Here is a 6,230-nt window from a genome sequence, read left to right as displayed (position 1 = left end):
TATTCGCGCTCCTGGGCTTACGGAGTCGGAGAAGAACTCATGACGCACAGGAGCAGCAAGCACTGTCGTTTGTTATTGGTGGCTATGCTAAAGCAAGCTCAATAGTGAAATAATAATGTTTTTTCTACAAGAAACAACATAACATATTGCACAGTCTAATGTCGTATATTGCAAGTTTACATTTCATTAATCTTCTTGCCATTTCGCCTATTTCAGTTCTCAACCAATGCATGTGGCGTTGTGTCTCGAGCCACCACGAGCCGATGGCGGGCTATGTGTTATTTGTTCAGTGACCGTTAACCTACTGTTACGCAGAACCAGCTCACGAGACTTACACTTTCCAACTTCGACGGCACGGTGGTCCAAGTTCCGAGACAAATGTTAACAGCAGCCATAAAGCCTGTGGCCCCCAGCTGGTGTGGCGTGAGGGTACTCAGTCAAGTCTTCAGCCTGAAGCTGGCACCTCCAGAGGGTCCCTGTGTGCGTGCAGAAAGTCCTGCCTCGTTACTGTGCCGAAAAGGCACTGACTCAGGAACGGCGAGAATACCTCCAGTGAGCACATCGTGACGCTTCCCAACCATTGATGAAGACCCAAGTTGGAGAGCTTCCGTCCTTTGAGAGCTAAGCCTTTGGATGGTCAGCTTTTTCACTGGTCGCTACAGTTCGTATCCTCTTTCGCGCCGCCTTGTAGTTTCTAAAAGACCTGATCATTACCTGCTGAAACAGATTCGTATACTCATCTGCAACCGCGAGCAATGTGAGAGTCATAGTTTCTTTGGACTGTTCCAGTGCTTATCACATCCGTCCGCTCTATGAGGGAGAGCAGCCTGGTGATGCAGATGGAGGCCCCCATCGTGTCCTGGATTGTTGACTACCTGTTTGGGGGAGACCACAGTGGCGTACGCCTACAGAACTGTGTGTCTGACACGGGGGTCAGCACGGGCCGTCAGGACTGTCCTCTCTCCCTTCCTCCCTCTGCACCTCAAACTATTGCACCGAGTCCTGCCACTTCAGAAGTTTCTGATGACTCAGCATAGTTGGTTGTATTGAAAGGTTAGAATGAATACAGGCACTGTTGGGGGCAACTTTGTCGTTGGTGTGAGCTGAAGCCATCTGCAGCTCAACGTGATCTGAGGAGGGCGGAAAACACCGAGTGCCCCTGTTTCCATCCCAGGGGGTCCCCGTGGACACTGTAGAGGATATAATCCTGGGGGTGACTTTAATAACAAGTTGGACTACCAGAAACACGAGGCCCAGTCTATAAGAAGGGCAAAGCCACTCTTTTTATACGTTGGTTGGAGCGTGAGAGCCCACCGGTACTGGAATTGTACGACAGTCTCGACGCGGAGCGCTGTAATCGCTGAGAAGGCTAATGTATGATTCATGTGAGGCACGTCACGTGTGTGGCTCGCCACGTGGTGATCTTCTGTCGCTGTCAGCTTGGATGGCTTGGAAGGCATGGGCGGAACTGACAGTGGGTACGCTGTTGACACCAACAGAGCTAAGAGAAATTAAAACTTATCAGGAGCTTAACCGGTTGATGTCATTGAGGAGGAGACTGGTAACGCCCAGTGAGTGGCAGAGATTGAGGAGGAGTGCTTGTCGCCAGGGCTTCAGTCTTGATCCTTTGGACAATACTGTCTCTCAACTCCTTATCAATTAGTTAACACGAGTTTAATATCAGCAGCACGGGATGCTCCGACTTGTCAGCAGAGACTCTTCACCCAGATGCACACAGAGCCACAGGAAATCATTACGCCTGTGGTCATCAACGCTCCCTCAGAGAGTAGACACCTCCTCTCTGTAATCTGACCTCAAACAGGACAATCAGAAATGCACAAGTCACTGTACATAAGTATAGAGAATCCTACACGGATGCAAGTCACTTCTTGTACCCATACTATTAAGCCATTTGGGCGACATCGGTGAAAGCTGTGGTTTTGAAGAACTGTTACTGTACATTTTATTTTTAAACCTTTATATTCTTAATATATTGTATGCCTATTACATGTGGAGTATATGTAACGAAAGTAATTTCCCACTGGGATTAATAAAGTATTTCTGATTCTGATTCTAAGTACAGGAAAGGAGAAAGTTGACCGAGTTTCTGACCAAAGCTTATTGGAGCATAGAGCAAAAAGGGGCGGGACTTAGGGAGTGTCAATACAGTGTAATGAGATAGCCGCTGGGGCATCAGGAAATGGGCATTCAGTTCATAAAGTGGTTAGGACAAGCTGAAAAGGAAAGCAGCCTGTTAAAAAGAGGTAAAGGAAGTACAACTTATTGAGTTTGTGGATAGCTTTGACAAAAGTGAGGACACATCATTATGTAAGGACAATAATGCAGTTCTTGTCCCAGATTAAACTGCTCTCAGCAGCATCACTGCTTGGCAGCACAAGAGCAAATGGACGATGGATTTCCTCTGCTTCCTGATTCCTAGACAGAGGCTGGGATGAAGCAGCCTGCTGACTCTGAAGAGAGAATTCTGCTCGAGTCAGGGCGACCCTGAGTGTGGAGCAGGGATCGGCTTTCCTGCACCCGGGCTCCAACCCTGACTCTTCTACGACCTGGAAAACTCCCAAATTAGCTTCACCATACAATCGCAAAGGATACGCTCACATATTTTAAGATGACTTATGACTTCCAGTCATGGTGAGCAGACATGAGGAGAAAAGAAGGAAACCAGAGCAGATTATCCATCAGTTTGTTTCTAAGTGTCTGGGTGGAGGGCGAGAAGGCAGGGAGTCAATGGCTCTCAGTTCCAGTCAATTGACATTCCACAGGCTGGCAAGAATTCAGGATCTCTCCGACTCAGTAACTCTAGGAACCTGTCTGCTCGCTTCAATACTTCCTCCCTTCCTTCCTCCCTTCCTACTATGGTCATTATTTTCCGACTCACCCTCTTCCATTTCTTTTTCCTTAGGTCTCTTTTTCTTGATGTATGTTTATTTTCATTTTGATGAATGTGACAGATTCCCTTCTAATTCTATGCTGCAAGAGATGTATTTCACAATCAATTATGCTTATGTACATTGGCTTCAGATTGAATATACTGCTAGCTTAATCATTCCAACTGTGCATGTACTGGAGCATGGCCAAAAGACCAATGGCCTACAACCATCCAGTAATGGAGCTACCATGAAAGTTACACATTTAAGATGTCATTTTTTTCCTGCTAAATCAGAAATATAAACCACATGGGCAGCTGCTTTACCTGTCTGTCTAATCACATTCCTGAAAAAAATCCCACACATTTAAAAGATGCGAGTGCTCCACTGTGGTCTGTAAAAATGCATTCTTTAAATGCATTTCCTTAAATCGTGTTTTATTTTCCTGCTTGGAGCTTCCTGGAAAGAAACATGACGTTCTAGACTGGCTGCATTGGGCCATGGCCTGATTATTTATTTAAACAGAACAGCATTTTTAAAAAAGAGTATTAATAATTCCTCTCAAATCTAGAGTTCATAAAGCCGGGATACAAACATCGGGTCTGTGCGATCATCCTTCAAATGCTAAAATACTGGAACACAGAGGAGTGGAATCAATCCAGTAACTACACAGATAAATCATACCATGTATTTCTTCACCATACAGGACAGTTAGAGATAATAGAAACAGATTATTCCCTTCAGCGGTGTGTCCCAACCTTTGTACCTTCAGTCACTAACCACCAGACTTTACAGTGAAAAGAATAGTTTTTATGAAAGACTTTCATTATTCTACATTAACTGCTTCTCAATGGACCCACTATAAAGCTGGAGCATTATTGTGACATTGAATCCAAAGGCAAAGTGATGATGTGCATTTGTCTCCTACTGCTTATTATAAAGGTTAAAATCAATTGTTCTCATGTGGTTTACTCAGCTATTCACTGCTTTGAATAAGTTGGGTTTTTTTTAGACAATGAGAACCTGAACTGAACATAGGACTGGTTATCAAATCACAATACTTGTTTGGGCTGTCTGTAGTATCTGAGTATCAAAAACTGTAAAGTACAGAATCTGGTCTTAGTCTTGTATAATTATATTATTATTATATTTATATTTACTATCATGAATGACAGAAAAGCAGCAAATCTGCACATTTCAGGAGCTGGAACCAGACATTATTTGCTTGAAAAATGGGATGAAATTATTAATTGTTGGTATGAAAATACATTCTTTCAATTGATTCAGTTAAATATAGAAATATGTCTGTATTCCTTTAAGTGAGGTCAGGATAATGTCTTGTTCAACCTTGCACTGTAACGCAATAAGTACTTAACTCAAAGAAATTGCTAAAATATTATTATTATACTACACATTTAGTAACACACACTCAATTTCAGTGAAAAACATTATTGATTAAGTATTTTTTACTAGGTATTTTGTTTTCATAGTACAAATAAAAAAACCTAACATAATTAAGTCAGTGTCACTTAAAACTACTAAAGTTACTTGATCAAGAATGTTTAACTTTTAACAAAAGTGAATTAGTTTTTCTTAAATCTTTCGATGTAATCAGTTGCAATGTTTTTTTGTTTTTTTTATTAAATTAACTTATCTAGTTTTACAGTGTGGTATCATTGGTAACATTTTTAAATAATCCCCAGCACTGAATAGACTATAGGTTCATCTAACTGGCTCAAATACACCATATTTATTTATTAATACACAGTCATGTTTACTTTGACCTCTCACAATATAACCAGTTCATCATGTCTAAAGCCTAAACTCCATATACACATGAATGATCACTACAGAAAATACAGCCCATCTCCATTACTGAACTTGTAGTTCAAGGATGTGTATGGCAGCTGTGGTTCCCATACAGATGTTCTAGCAGTGTCACACAAAGATCAACAGTGATGATCCAATAACTAAAATGTAAATTAAAATACTGTACAGCGATGATACAAATACAACCATTCACCACTTTTGACACAAATGTTCTGGATGTGGCTGCGTGGAACCATGGACATTCTGCGCATGCAAACAACCTACTGAAGCTAATTACCAGAGGATATTGGAAGGAAACATTTTGATTCAATGCAACGCTTTGTATTTTCTTTCACTTCTGGTTTCTACGGGCAACCAAATGACCAACCATCCCACCGATCCCTTAACAACGCTTTCTTTTCAAGGTTAATGTCTGACATTAGATTCTGGCAAACATGCCTAATTGATCATTTATCCAATTTGTGCTGAAGGTGGATCATTTGTTACACAGCTGGCACTGTTGCTCAAAAAATGCTCAGCTTTACTGAATGTCACACAAAACCAGTCAGAATACGGACAGTTTTAGTTTAGGTTTGCATGTTGCACTGGCTACAGGACTCAGCAGCAGACTATTGTTAAGTTCACCTTGCAGCGTTTTTCCCAGAATCCCAAACTCTCCACAACTATAAAACTACTTGGTATTTGATATTGGCAAGACGCGGCTGAGCGTTAAAGTGGACCTTCTCAGGAAACACTGGTAAAGGTTGAGTACACTGACACAGTACTGAAGCAGAATGTGAAGAGGTGGCTGGGGTATTTATAAAACAGTTAGGGAATAAAACAGATGTTCCTCTTTTTTTAGTTTTCATCACTGGAAATATCTGCTCCCGGTGGCACCCGTCCTGCTGTGCTATTTCTATAAAATAGTTGCAGTAAATGCTTTTCATGGTACTTTCTCTACTTCTCGCACCCAATGTAACACAGCTAACTGCCTCCACCATACAAAACAACACCAAAGAGAAGACTGCACTGACAACTCAAATTTATGATGTGGCCTTGCACTTCACTCAGCACAAACAAACACCGGGCCATTACAGTACAATTAAATCATATGAGCTGATGTATGCCTGTGGGAGAAAGGCCTTTTCACTTTCACTTCTGGAGACATACACGACTTCATCTGCTCCTCTCTCCTGCTAAAGTTTGTGTTTTCTCAGTAAAGACAGCGGGGTAGCTGGGTCACAGAGATCCAGCCACGGGCAAACAGAACCTCAGGTGGGGTTTGATCCCTGAGCAGCAAAGCTCTTTCATCTGCGCACACTGTACAGCTCTGCACACTGAAGCTGTTCATTTCAGCAACTGTGGGGAGAGCTGGCGCGACAGTGGCCGACCCCTGCGACCTGTTTGATAACCGTCCACCCCTCAGGCCTAATACCTGATCACTTTGGCGGGCTTACAGCGAAGCAACAAGCAACGGGACATTTTGGGGATGTGATTGGATCAGGTCCATAATGAATTCAGGGCCTTAGATCA

The sequence above is a fragment of the Morone saxatilis genome, unplaced genomic scaffold, assembly GCF_004916995.1.
Source record: "Morone saxatilis isolate NCDOM2014 unplaced genomic scaffold, NCSU_SB_2.0 Contig0, whole genome shotgun sequence".
Lineage (NCBI taxonomy): Eukaryota > Metazoa > Chordata > Actinopteri > Moronidae > Morone > Morone saxatilis.
Note: the sequence above shows the minus strand (reverse complement) of the source record.